Source organism: Sphaerodactylus townsendi, linkage group LG13 (genome assembly GCF_021028975.2).
Source record: "Sphaerodactylus townsendi isolate TG3544 linkage group LG13, MPM_Stown_v2.3, whole genome shotgun sequence".
Taxonomy (NCBI): Eukaryota; Metazoa; Chordata; class Lepidosauria; order Squamata; family Sphaerodactylidae; genus Sphaerodactylus; species Sphaerodactylus townsendi.
Genome location: NC_059437.1, coordinates 31,344,680 through 31,354,579, shown reverse-complemented (window position 1 = coordinate 31,354,579; position 9,900 = coordinate 31,344,680).

Below are 9,900 nucleotides of genomic sequence, written 5' to 3'. Positions count from 1 at the left end.
GTTAGAAATTACCCTATCCTCCTGTCTAATTGGAAGCAGTCCACTTTACTTTGCAGCAGTGTGATGCATTGAATAACACAGGTGTGTCTCATGGACGTCTCATCTTTGCCAAGTATGCAGATAGGTGGTTATCAAAAGCTGCTTAGATTTTGATCCAAATATAATTGTCTGCCATGTGATAAGGGATGCTGCACTTGGGGATGGAGGAGTTATTGTGCTAGCTTTGCAAAATCAATGTTGCCCTGTTTCACTTTGCTTTGACATAAGGAACAGAACTGGCAAAATTTCATAGTGGGATTCTGATATTTTCTCCATGGGGCAATACAATGTCAGTAATTCCAAGTGTGTTCCTCAAAGTAATATTCCCCCTGCTCTCAGAGAACTAGGGGATCAGGAGAAAGCTGGGTGATTTCAGATCAACTGTTGCTACTTCTCAGGATCCCAGTATGTACCTGTCATTCAGCCAGTATGTACCTGTCTGGTACATTTTATTCCACTTTTCCTTTAATGAGTTCAGAGTTTTCCCTTCTCCCATTTTATTCTCATATTCCTAATAGAATGTGTCTTACCCAAAATCATCTAGTGAGTTTCATGGCAGTATGGGAAATTAGTTTCTCACTAGTCTAATAATCTAACCACTATGCTACACCAACACACTGCATCATACGGTCCTGCTAACCCACAGATCCTTTTCCCATTTCCATTCTGAACGACAAGCTCTGTGGCCAATGAAGCAAGTCCTTGATTTTTAGAATGGGGTTGTTTTTCTGCAGAAAACTTGACTCTTGTGTTTCCTAATTCAAGGAGACCCTCTGTAAAATTCCTGGCTTGCAATTGCTTGCTTCCCCCCTCCCCACCCAGCTCTTCAAGAGAGCTTGTAAGGACTGCCTTAGACTGCCCAGTGGTAGACTGACTCACACTGCTGGGCCAAGCCAAGTGGGGCAATTGGTTTCTGTGTAGATCTGGTCTGGTTTAATAATTGATGATGGACACTAATGGGAAACTTGGTTGCAGTTTGACTAAAGCCACCTTGGAAGGCATCACACCCATTTCCTGGGTGGGAGACAGCTGAAAGCGGTTTGCCAGAAAGGAGAGAGGAGGAAGAAACCACCACGGAAGTGGAAAGGATCAGTTAAGATTTGGCCACAGTGCTGTATGCAATGATTTGGGGTATCAACTGATGTGGCTATGAATCTACTGGTCAATCCAAACTAAAATTTCTAATATCAGAATGAAAATTTCTTGCACCTCCCCTTCCACTGCAGCCCACTGATCCCCACAAATGCTGCCCCTGAGGGACAGGGAACCTCCAGGAACAACATGGCAGAGGATAGGGTTCAGTTTGGCATGGATCTAATGCCACAGTCTGCTTGTTTCTGCACATGTTAGCAATCAGACATGCAGGTTAAAGTGAGCTCCTGATTATCCTGTGCTATCCTCATCATGTCTCCCTCCCCATGAAGACTGGTCTCCATCCTTTGGGAAAACCCATGGAATGGGTGCACTTTGCTAGAAATGCAGACTGTAGCTCAGGGGTGTCCAACTCTGTTGCTTCAGATTTTCATGGACTACAATTCCCATCAGCCCCTGTTGGCATGGTCAATGGGGGCTGATGGGAATTGTAGTCCATGAGCATTTGAAGTGCCAGAGTTGAATGCCCCTGCTGTAGCTATTCCCTGTCCGCGTGAGAATGCTGTCTGAGCAGTGATTCCAGTGGCAGGGCTTGAGTAAGTGTTGCCTCCAAAACAAGGTATCCCCTCGAAGGAAATGAATATTGATTTCTGGCATGGGGCTCTCAGGAGGGCTGTAGATTCTCTGTTGGCAGCTTTCTGTTGTGGTGCCTCCTGGCGAGTGCCTTTGACAGGCAGTTGGTAAAGCACAGTCCACTGTTCAGAGAGCTCACTTGGGGTCCTTAGCAATGCAGAGAGTTGTGTGTGTGCCTGCCGAGTAGCAATATGGTGCCCTAGAAGCTCCCTGATCCAATTAAAATTTAAGTAAACATGCATGTCACTATTACTCCCTTGCTGCTCCAGTGCCTGCTAATGTGATTGGCGGCTATACCATGAGTTTCTTCATCTGCCATAGTTGTATTCTTTATAACCTGAAATACCATTTCCTACAGAGAGTTCCAGAGCGCATGCTGGGCTGCCTTTCTTCCTGGAAGTGCCCCCTCCTGCCATGCCAGCCTTGATAGGCACTCACGTCTTCCAAAACCCTTCTTATTCAGGCGACTGCTTTGGTGCAACCCCTCAGTCCTCCTTCATTTGGAATCGTGAAAGAGGTGGATCTGGAAGGAATGCCATTTCTTCCCATGTCTTCTCGCCTCTACTTCCTCATGTTGCTGACTCAAATTCTAGACAGGAAGATCGGGGAGGGTGGGGAAGGATCTGTCATTCTGTGCTTTTTCAAGTGCCATTTTTGGGTGGGCTGGGGTGATGTTGCATTAATATGGTGTTATATGCTCCAGGTACTTGAGGAATGTAGGAATTACAAAACTCTGAAAAACAAGGTCTCGGAACACTGTAAATCTGATGCCTGTTAATTCAGTGTATAAAAGAAACGGAGCAGTTTCCCAGGGCAAAAAAAAAAAAACCCCTAGAAAAATACCCAGGCTAAGTACTGCAAAGGCATCTTCCTACTTATTGCACATAGACAAGTCTCCATGCCCTTTAATTACATTCTATGAAATAATAGTAGTAGAGTTCCAGATTCAATCCCTGGCTTCCCCAGTTTAAAAGATTTCAGGCCACAGGGAGGGAAGGCATCTGCAGCAAGTCAGCCTACTGCAGCTCTCTGGGGGCTAATGAGCTGATTCAGTATAGGGCAGTTTCATATAAAATATTCTCAATGGCCAGCATAACTTAAGGCATGCTCTAAGAAATACAAATCCAAGATTGCTCACTATTTGGCATTCCATTCCTATTTGGCATTCCATTCGTGGCATCACAGAGTAAATATATATATTGACAGACATGCTAACATTATTTTTAAATCATATTTTATCACCATTCAAGTTAACCTATCAAAGTTAACCCCCACCGAAATCCTTAAATACCTTCAGTACATAGCGCTGATTAGGTCAGGTTTGTTACTCTGAGGATAAAGAGCCCTACAGAGTCCTTTAGTGTTGCATGAGCAGAGAGCAAATTCCCAGAACAAATAGATACTGAAAGCTTTGGGGCAGTGGAGCATTCATTTCTTCAGGGAAGCGATCTCCCAAGTAGCACTAAGCATTTTTGTTTCTATTTTCTCTGTTTCAAGGCACATGATGCTCTCCTCTTCCCATAGCCCCTCCCCCACCTTAAAGAGCAGTTGGCACCGGCCGGCTTTTTGGGAGTCAGATGGAGAACTATGCAGGCCTCAGACTGCTCTCCAGGCTCCACTAGCAGGAGAGTGTTTTTTTATTCTTGGTGGGTCCCTAATTGCTTCCATTAGAGAGCTGCTCTCGCTGTTTAGCAACAGGGCAGGGATTAAATCCAAATAATAACAACAACAACAACAAAGCAACTGCGTGACCAATTTCTGGAGACGATCGAGGACAAGGTAGACGATGAAAAGACCTGGCTGTGTGGTTAACAATTGAAACTCTGAAAAAGGAAACTGAATCACTGATTTTAGCTGCTCGAGAGCAGGCGATTAGGACAAATACGATCAAGGCCCGCGGGCGTGGAGCAAAATTTTGCCTGTACTCTTGTATGGGCATCGTGCATAAGTCTTGCCTCTAAAGCCCTTGAGAAGATAGAAGGGAAATTTCCACTGATTTCTGCCTTCCTGCTAGAGACCCACCCTGAAGGTCCCCTCTCCACTTGTAGCAGCATTTAGTGAATAGCAGAGGACAGCAGTGGGAAGGGGGTGGCAAGAAAGTGCAATTCTGCTGGTGGAAAATTGAGTCTAGATACAACTCAGTGGCCTCAAGTCCCCATTTTACAGTTTGAGGGCCTCTTTCTGGTCTTGCAAAGGAAATTAAAGGAAGGTCAAGATCTATTTAAACTTTAGGCTATGCCTAAAAATTCCATCTTATGATAAGAGTGCCCTTAAGTTTCAAGAGACCTGATTTATAGCACATAGCACATAGCTGTGTAGGCTTCACAGCTCATCCCTGTTTTTAGGATGTTACAGATCCTGTTGCCACCACATTTCAAAAATAATTGAACCAAAGAAAGTTTAAGATAAAGAAGGTTGTCTTTAGCTCTTCTTTTTCTGCTCACTGTGCCACTGATAGCTTTAAAAATCTGTTCTAAAAACTTTTGGATGGCCAATTATATAGTGCTGCTCTACCACACAGTGAGGGAACAATTCCTTTGGGGCAGAGATTTCTGTACAGCCATGCATACACTTATGGGGCCACTGATCCCAGAAGCCCCATGGCTAGCAAGAACAGGGAAATCTCAGTGTTTCCCTCTTGCTTCCGGGTTTCACTCCCTCTTGATGGCTCCCCTGTCAAGGCAAGATTGAAGATTGTCGCAGCAGGGATGGGAGAGCAGCCCCATTTCCTGTTGTATGCATATGTGTATGTTTGTGAGTGCCACCAAGTCACAGCTGATTTATTGCAAACCAATAGGCGAGAAACCTGCAGAGGTGGTTTGTCATTGCCGGCCTCTGCATGGGCTGAGAGAGTTCTGGGAGACTGATCACTGGCTGTAAAAATACAGAATGAGCCAGATGCAGTAGCTAACTTTCAAAGGGGAAAAAATTCTGTCTGGCTCTGATGCAAAGTTAAAATCTCTATTTTTAATGAAAATAATTCAAACGTTTATATGACAAACCCACAACTCTTAATCAATAGAAAGATATACATATTATGGACATCAAAATCAATGTTAGTACTCACTGGCATCAGATACTTGGTATCCTTCGCACCTATACCACTGGTGGATCTCTCTGAAAGTGATACCTTCATTACAGAGACTTCATCTCTTAGGCTCATTCTGCACATGCAAAATAATGCACTTTCAAACTGCTTTCAGTGCTCTTTGAAGCTGTGCAGAATAGCAAAATTCACTTGCAAACAGTTGTGAAAGTGGTTTGAAAGCACATTATTTTGCGTGTGCGGAAGGGGCCTTAGTATTATTTTTGGGATCCCCTGTGTGTGTATTGTTCACTGTTTATTGTTTTTTGATGTGGTCCATAATATGCATATCTTTCTGTTGATTAGGAGTTGTGGGTTTGTCATATAAATGTTCTAATCATTTTCATTAAAAATAGAGATTTTAACTTTGCATCCGAGCCAGACAGAATTTTTTCCCCTTTTGAAAGAACGGTGACTGGCCCAAAGTCACCCAGAGGCTTCATGTGGTTGAGTAGGGAATCAATCCGGGTTCTCCTGATCCGAGTCTGCCGCTCTTAACCACTACACCACAGTGGCTCTCAGCATATATGTAAGAGCCCTCAACTAATTGGCAGCATTTCAAACCCAGCACTTGCTTTTAAGCCTTCAATTGTAGATAACTGAATAAAAGAAAGGTCTACTACTTACAGTTATTTAAACATAAAGGATGCTTTAAAATTGCTGTGCTGCATCAGACCAGGATGGGGCCACCTAGTCTAGCACTGTGTATCCAAGAATGGCAAACCAGATGGTTCTGGAGCATGGCATGCTGCTCATAAGAACGTAAGAACATAAGAACAAGCCAGCTGGATCAGACCAGAGTCCATCTAGTCCAGCTCTCTGCTACTCGCAGTGGCCCACCAGGTGCCTTTGGGAGCTCACATGCAGGATGTGAAAGCAATGGCCTTCTGTGGCTGTTGCTCCCGAGCACCTGGACTGTTAAGGCACTGGACTGTTAAAGCACCTGGACTGAGGGCTCCTTTGGAATTCTGAAACCCCGTGATGGATGCGGCAGCAAAATGCTCCTCTGCACATCTCCTGAACATGGAGGTTCTTCCATACATCTGTTTAACGCTTTTTCAGAAAAGCATCTAAGTTAGTGCCCCTCACTACCACAACAGATGCATTTGCTGTGGATCTGCTTCTCTTAGCAATTGGCTTGTAATGCAATTCTTACAGAAAGCCAGCACAAGCTGCAGGGACCTGCTGCCTGCACACATGAACTCCTCGAAGTCAAAACAGATCCACATAATGCTGGAGGCAGCTGGCAGGCTGACTCTCCTAATCACACAGGGAGGCCCCATTGCAGCTATATGTCAGAAACATCCTAGCAAAAGCCATTTCATTTCTTTGAACCGCTGCTCTACCTGGTGTAAACAGAACGATCGATACCATGAGAGACATGAAGTGCCAAAGGGGCTCCTGATCTTGGCAAGGGTTTCCCTTTTAAGAGCTCCATTTATGCAGAGCAAATTTAATTTACTGCCTCTCTATTAGCTCAAGGACTGACAGGGGCCTCCCTGTGCAGGCACTCAGTACTATAAGCCAGCGATGCCATGAAGGTGCTGTTGCCCTTGGAGGCTGCATTAACAAGAGCGCAGTGGCTGAAAAGCGCTTGTGCCTCGAAGAGCAATTCTGTAATTTGGTTCCTTCATGCTTATTGGCTGGTTTCAGAACCCCTGGGGGCCCACACAGGCTTGAGTTTTTCAGCACCTAAAGAACAGCCCTGCTGGATCAGACCAAAGGTCCATCCAGCGCAATATCACATTTCCCTCAGTATGCTGATAGCCTAGAACAGGGCTCCTGAGGGCTCCTCTGGAATTCTGAAACCCCATGATGGATGCGGCAGCAAAATGGCTGCCACAACTTACCTTCAAGCCACAACTTACCTTCAAGCGAAGATCCTTGTGCGGTGATGGCAGCTGCTGCCAAAACAACATTTTTAAACATCTGCATGGCCAATTTCAGTCTTCGCTGCAGAGCCAGAAGCCTTGCTGGGCAAAAGGGTCACCAGGCCCTGTCCATTTTGTAAAAATATGTGATGGGTAGCAGAAAAGTTGTCAATGCGCCATCTGGAGATTCCTGTCCTAGAACAGTGGTGGCGAACCTATGGCATGGGTGCCAGAGGTGGCACTCAGAACCCTCTCTGTGGGTACTCACAAACAGAGTGCCCCCTTCACATATCTAAGCTGGCCTGGGCCGCTGGGCTTGATTATTAGCATTAAACCTAAGACCTAGTTTTGGGGAAGCAGTGTAGGTAAACCTGCTAAGCACTGTTAAACCCCACTGATTTTCATGCAAAGAACTAAAGCGCAATCCTTTACCTGGGAGTAAGCTCGGTTGCTGGCAATGGGGCTTGCTTCTGAGTAAACCCTCCTAGGGTCGTGATTCACCCGTTGGAAGTGTTGCACGGTTGCTTCAAAGCAAAGCCAGCAACTAGCACCAGGCTTACTCCTGAGTAATGCACGCCTCGGAGCCAACAATTTTTTCTAAACTAAAATCTCAGTATTCAGGTTAAATTGCCACATTGGCACTTTGTGATAAATAAGTGGGTTTTGGGTTGCAGTTTGGGCACTCGGTCTCGAAAAGGTTCACCACCACTGTCCTAGAAGGCCTGTAAAATGGATTACAGAGACCAAAGCTTCCCCCATCCCCCAAACTGGTATTCAGAAGATAAACTGCTTTTGAATATGAAGGTTGTATTGCGGAGTTGAATCTCCTTTTAAAGCCAGTCCAGAACTTTCTGCTATGCGACTGAACGTGAAATAGGGATTCCATAACTTCATACACCTGGGTGAAAATAAAGAATAAGACATTCGGCTCTTCCTTGGTGGCTTCATTTTGCATGACAAAGTAAATTTAATAAAACAACAGCTAAGTAGCGCCTGCGAGGAAGGCAGATGTAAAAGGACATAGCAGTGAAGCCTCTGGCAAAATACAGAAGCAATGAACCTTTTGTGCCAGTTCTAAGGTAAGGGTGATTTTTATTCTAATGGATATTTTATTTCAGGGGTTAAATCAGATTTAAGTGTTATCCACCCTGCCTTGATGAAGGTAGGTAAGTGTGGAAATAGAAGTATTCCATTGAAAGATTCACAAAACAACACATTGGCAAAGGCTTTCATGGCTGAAATCAACTGGCTGTTGTGGATTTTCTGGGTGACCATGGTCTGGTAGTTTTAGCTCCTAACATTTTGCCCGCTTCTGTGACTGGCAAGATGCGAAACATTAGGAGCTAAACTACCAACCACGGCCACAGCCTGGAAAACCCATAACGGCCAGATTTTGAAAAACTGATCTGATTAAAGTGAAGAACTGACACTAAACTGATTATGTTGGGCTGTAGAGGATTGGCTGACCTTACAGATTACCTCAGAGCTGGACCAAGCCACGCAGTGAATTCAGTGTTTGAACCAGCTGCTACCAGCTTCAGGAGCTCCCCTAGTGAGGATTAGTGGTGGTGATTTGGTAAATCACCCTTTGCCATTTTCCCAAGTCCTCCTGGGCTTGGGAAACAGCGGCAGGGTTGGTGGGACGGGACGGAATACTGAGCTCGGTACAGCCAAGTCCGGCATTCAGTTGCAGCTCTCCCCACCAAATCTTTTCAAGTCCACGTAGACCTGAGAAGCCGCAGCATGGAGAACTGAATTTTTTTGGAGGGGGGTGGTGGTGTTCGGGTTTTTAAAACCCAAAACGACTGGGTAAAACCTGAACCCAAAATTTATTGATAAAAATTATCAGTGCTCACCCTTAACGAGGATGTTAGGTGAACAGAAGATTGCAGAAGGATAGCCCTGTAGCTCTTCCTTCTTTTCCCATTACTAGCCATGAAATATGCAGTAGCTTTGAAGAGGAGTTTGGATTTATACCCCACTTTTTTCAACCGTAGGGAGTCTCAAAGTGGCTTACAAACTCTTTCCCATCCCCTCCTCACAACAGACACTTTGTGAGGAAGGTGGGGCTGAGAGCATTTGAAGAGTAAGTAGCCCAAGGTCCCCTAGCAGGCTTCATGTGGAGGAGCAAGGAAACAAATCTGGTTCTCCGCATTAGAATCCGCTGCTTATGTGGAAGAGTGGGGAAACCAACTTGGTCCACCAGATTAGTCAGTTGCTCTTAATCGCCACATTGGCTGCTCCATTGCTGCCTGCCTTCATGCCACACTAAAAAAAAGAGCAGCACTCCAGATAATGCAGCTGTATTTATACAGACATATGTATGATGATTGCATATGAAGAAGAGACCTCAGGAATGTGTCCAATGAGACACTTGTGTCTGATGGCCATCAGCCCCCTCCTTAATGTCATGTGTGATTTCTGTTGTTGTGTGTCACTTCAGCAGCCCGAGGCATTAATCTAGGATCTGGGAATTTAGCCTCAGAAGTATAACGAACAGTATAAAACAGCAACAGCTTGGCACCGACAATCGGAAGCTTTGCAAGCAGGGAGAAGGGGCTGCCTAATGGAATGCTACCAGAGTGCACCTTCCATGCCATCAAAAGCACTCTTTGGCTAGCAGAAGCCTCTGACTGCTCCATAAAAGGCGGTGAAGAAAGTATATCAGACACAATAGAGGGATGAGGAAAGCCTAGGCTCAAATGCCCCGTTTGCCATGGATGATCTTGGGCTAGTCTACCTTAACAGAGGGCTTTGTGAGAATAAAATGGAAGATGTATGCTGCTTTCATCTGGGAGAAGAGTGGGATATGAGCACTTAAATAAAAATACACAGGCCAGTTCTACCTTGTCAGGAGTCCAAGTAGCCTTCAAAGGTCATTTATGCATGCACTACTTAGCCCGCAGCTGTTTGCTTCGCAGTGGATTTTTCCTGCATTTTTTTTGTTTGGTTTTGTTTATACAGGGATTCCCCTGTGGTGAAGTGTCCCTAGCTGAGCCTCCCAGATGCGCCTCCCCCTGCTTCCTTGTCCTTTCCATGTAACCTCCATCTGGGGAGGTTGCCTGGGGTTGTTTTTTTTTTGCCAACCTTAGTCTAGCGTTAATTCACTAGACCATATTAAGTTTTACGTCGGTTTCAAGGATATATCTCTCCAGTGACAGCACCTCAGCGAGAAAACAA